Source organism: Gracilinanus agilis, chromosome 6 (assembly GCF_016433145.1).
Source record: "Gracilinanus agilis isolate LMUSP501 chromosome 6, AgileGrace, whole genome shotgun sequence".
Classification (NCBI taxonomy): domain Eukaryota; kingdom Metazoa; phylum Chordata; class Mammalia; order Didelphimorphia; family Didelphidae; genus Gracilinanus; species Gracilinanus agilis.
In genome coordinates this window covers 212,265,192-212,269,892 of record NC_058135.1, presented here as the reverse complement: position 1 = coordinate 212,269,892, position 4,701 = coordinate 212,265,192, and positions in this window count along the sequence as shown.

The following is a 4,701-nucleotide window of genomic DNA, read 5'->3' as shown; positions in this document are numbered from 1 at the left end:
TCTGGAGATTGAATTCGAATTCAAGTTTACCACGTTTTCCTCTATTACCACTTGCTTTTCTTTTTTTAAGTATTCCTTGGTTAAGGATGACTCCATTTCCTCAGCTAGGAAGCAGCAACAGAATCCTAGAAAGAGAACTGGGTTTTGAGTCACTTTCGGGCTCAAGTTCTGATCCTGCCACTTATTGGGCAAAACCCTCCAGAGCTACAGAACCTTCTTCCAGGACTCCACATGTTCAAATGATAAAGTACCATATTAATGAAAGCCCTTCCTTTGTGGTCTGTCCCTGTGATTTCATTGGAATCCGGAAGTCCCATTGTGGGAAGTGCACTGTTGGATAAAGATCAGCAACCTTTCCTGGAAATTACAACCTAGACAGAAGGGGATAGAGAAACTGCTGGAATTTGTGGCTAACCCAGCTAGTTTGTGTCAGATGAGGGACTAGAATACAAATCTTACTGGCTCCAAAGGATGCCTTCTACTAAGTCTACTAAGTCCTACTGCCTTTCAAGTGATTATTAGTGATTCAAGTGATATAAAAAGATGGTTTTATCATATACCTGAAATTCAATAAGTATGACTTAAAAAGTTTAGGGGGAAAAACTTGTTTCTAAACGGGTGTAAGGCTGTGAGTTCCTTGGGGGTAGGATTACCTTTGGCCTCTTTTTGTATCCCAAAGACTTAGCACAGAACCTGGTTCTGAGTAGAGATTTGATGAATGTTTATTTATTGATACAGATGCTAAGAGAAAGTGCTTCCGCCTTCTCAAAAATTCAGAACACAAATATTTTTTCTACCACTGGAGGGCACTATGAGATAGGTTTTTGAAACCACTTTTCTTTAAAAAAAAAAATGATGGACTAGAAACAAAGGTAAGCCTGATATAGTCCAATAGTTCTGCTGTTCATGAAAACGTTTGTAGCTGCATCAATTTTCCAAATTTATTTCCTTTTTAAAAATTGGCATCATTTGCACAGAATGAGGCTATTTTTGATTTGGGACAGCAGAGCAGGAAAAATGGAATGGAAAGTTTAGAGTAGAAGATGTTAGCCTTGGGAGGCGTCACAAAGACCAATCCCTTCTCTTTATATATGAGGAAGATGAGATCCAAGGAGTTGTTGATTTCCTCAAGGTGATGAAGTGAAAGACTTGCAAAGCCCACTTTTTTAACATAAGTAGAAAAAAACTTTATTTTTCTGGAAAATGTTTATGCTTTCTGACCCTGGATAGCAATATCATTTTCTCGTTACATGATACTTAAAGTTTTAAAAATCCTTCTTCGTAAAAATGATCAAACTTGATCCTCAAAAAAAATGTGAAGATTTCACAATTATCTTCCATGGTTAATAAATGAGGAATCCTGAGACAAAGCCAGGTCTTCCGATTTCTAAGCAATGCTCTTGATACTTATACCTCAGAGTCTTTGCAAGTAACTATAGGTTACTTCTTTTTTTCCTGATCTTCTTTGAGTTCTCTGCTTCACTCACTTCACTTTCACCTTGATTCTGTAATCTGTTGTATATAAAATAGAAGAAATAAAATAAATGAGAACCTCAGGCATAGAATTATTGCATCTTTCTTCTCAGCATATAAAGACTAGTTTCCTTTCTATAAAATGAGGAAGTTATACTGGATAATCCCCAATATCCTTTTTAGTTTTAAATCTATGATCCTCTGAATTACTCTACATTCCCCCTATTCTTTTCATCATTTAACCTATTCTTTTCAAAGGAGCTATGTGTGTGCCTCACACACAAAATATTAAGCAGCAGAGGGCAGAGTTAGGGTAGGTATGGCTGATTAGATTCCTCAGACAATTAGTCCTATCTACAGGAAGAATGAAAGCTGAAAATATCTGATTTGATCAGACTAAGCAAACTATTCTACAATTCTTATTACTCATGCAATCACGTATCCCAGATAAGGTTTGAATAGTGGACAAACTATGTGCCAACATATAAGGTGTGGTGCAGTTGGCCAACAGCATACATGGCTGGAAAGAGCTCAAAACCTGGGAATCTGTAGACCTGGATTTGAATCCTAGTTTATTCTTAATCTCTTTATGACCTTGGGCAAGTCACTTAAAGTCTCAGCCTCTCAGTTACCTTATATATAAAATGGAGGTAATAACACTGTACAAATTTGCATAGTTCCCATGAGGAAAGTGTTTTTGATACCATAAAGAGATATTGAAATGTGAACTGTTCGTATTGTTATTACAAAGTTTCTAAAAGATTGCAGTCCACTTGAGATTATCTATTAACCAACTGTATTACCACCCCTACCTTAGGTGCATGGTAGGATTTTCCACATCCACATATATGATTTAGGAAGTTTTTTTTTGTTTTTGTTTTTTTGTTTTTTTTTGTGGATGTTGAGTTTGGAGAAAAGAAGACTTAGCTAAGGGCTAATACTTTGAATTATTTAAACAGTCCTCAACTATCTAATGGATATTATGTAGAAAAGGGTCCAGATTTCTTGTTTCTGATTTCAAAAGGCAGCAAGGGGAGTGATGGGTGGAATTTGTCAAGAGGTAGATTTTATCTCATGATAAAGAAGAATTGTGTAATAGTTACATCTGCCCATATGGCAATGTGTTGTCTTGTTAGCTAATGCATTTCTTGCTACTTGAGGTGTCCAAGCAAAAACTGGTCAGGCATTCATCAGAGCTGGTGGAATAGGGATTCCTTTACTGATTGGAAGTTTTGACTACATGACCTCTAATATTTCCTCTACTTCTAAGATTTTATGATTGATTTATATATCAGAAAAATAGAAAGGACCTTGAAGATGTCATCTGGTCTAGCTCCTTGTCACAAGCAGATTTTAATTTAGTGATCAAAAACAGATGGTTCAATAATTTTATTTTAAAAGCTCTCAAGGGAAGGTGATTTCACCACCTCCTTGTTACAGTGGCTAAAGAAGTCTTTCTGCCATATACCTACCTCAACACTGAAATACAACTGTTGATGATGCCTTGGTAATAGTTCATTATAAATGTAAAGCAAATATTATATTACCACCTCCTTTCCTTCTTCTTTCCCTTTTTCAACCAATATAACCTCATGCACATTCATATTTTATTAGATTTATTTATCTATGTATCTTATCCTTTATTTCTGTACCATCTCTTTTCAGTGATTCCCAAAGTGGGTGCCACCGCCCCCTGGTGGGTGCTGCAGCAATCCAGGAGAGTGGTGATGGCCACAGGTGCATTTATCTTTCCTATTAATTGCTATTAAAATTAAAAAAATAATAATTTCCAGGGGCGCTAAGTAATATTTTTTCTGGAAGGGGGCAGTAGGCCAAAAAAGTTTGGGAACCACTGGCTTATATTTTTGTTCTTCAGTTATTTCAGTTATGTCTAACTCATTCTGACCATATTTGGAGTTTTCTTGGCAAATATAGGAGAGTGATTTTCCCTTTTCTTCTCCAGTTCATTTTACAGATGAGTAAATTGAGGCAAATTGATTTAAGTGACTGTCCAAGGTTACACAATGAGTGTCTTGAGCCCAAATTTGAAGTCATGTCTTCCTAATTCCTGGCCCAGTGATCTATCCACTGCTCTACCTAGCTTTAAATTACAATTCAAATGCTTTAAAAGGACCTGACCAAAGCTGAATATAGCAGGATTGGTCTCCCTTTCCAAAGGCATCAGAGATTCATGCTAATACTACTCTGAATTGTGTTATTTTTTAATGCAATTTTATTTTGTTTTCAATTCCAAATTATCTATCCCTATCCCTATCCTATCTATTGAAAAGACAAGAATCACAATACCCACCAAATACATGAAGTCATGCAAAATATATTTCTGTGCTAGTCTTGTTCCAAAAGAGAAAGAGAAAGAAATACACTTTAATCTGCATTTCGAGTCCATATTTCTCTATCTGGAAGTGGATAAGCCTGTTTGGAATTATGGTTGATCACGTTATTGAGCAGCTGCTGAGTCTTTTATAGTCAATTATCCTAACAATATTATTGCTTCTGTGGTTCTGCTCACTTCACTTTGCATCTGTCCATACAGATCTTCCAGGGTATATTTTTCAAACCATCCTTTCATCATTTCTTATAGCATAATAATATTCCATTCTGTTCCTATGCTATAACATGGTCATCCATTTCCCATTTGATTGGGAATAACCTGATTTTCCAATTCTTTGCTACCACAGAAAGAGCAGCCTTAAATATTTTTATATTTATGGGTTTTTCCCTTTTTCTTTAATCTCTTTGGGATATAAAACTAGTAGTGGTATTACTGGGTCAAAGTATATGGTTAGTTTTATAGCCTTTGGGGCATAGTTCCAAGTCATTCTCCAGAAAAGTTGGACTAGGTCACAGCTCTAGTAAATAATATATCTATTGTCCCATATACAATCCATTACTTGCCATTTTCCTCCTCTGTCATGTTGGTCAGTTGACTGGATTGAGTTGCTACCTCACAATTATTTTGATTTATTAATGCTTTAGAACATTTTTCATATGACTATAATAACTTTGATTTCTTCCTCTGAAAACTGCCATGATGAATTATCAATGATCACCTGATCACATATTAATTGGAGAATAGCTCTTATAAATTTGGTTCCTTATATATTAATGAAATGAGACCTTTATCAGAGAAATTTGCTGTTAAATTTTCCCAGTTTCTTGCTTTTCTTCTCATTTTAGCTGCATTAGCTGTATTTATACAAAACCTTT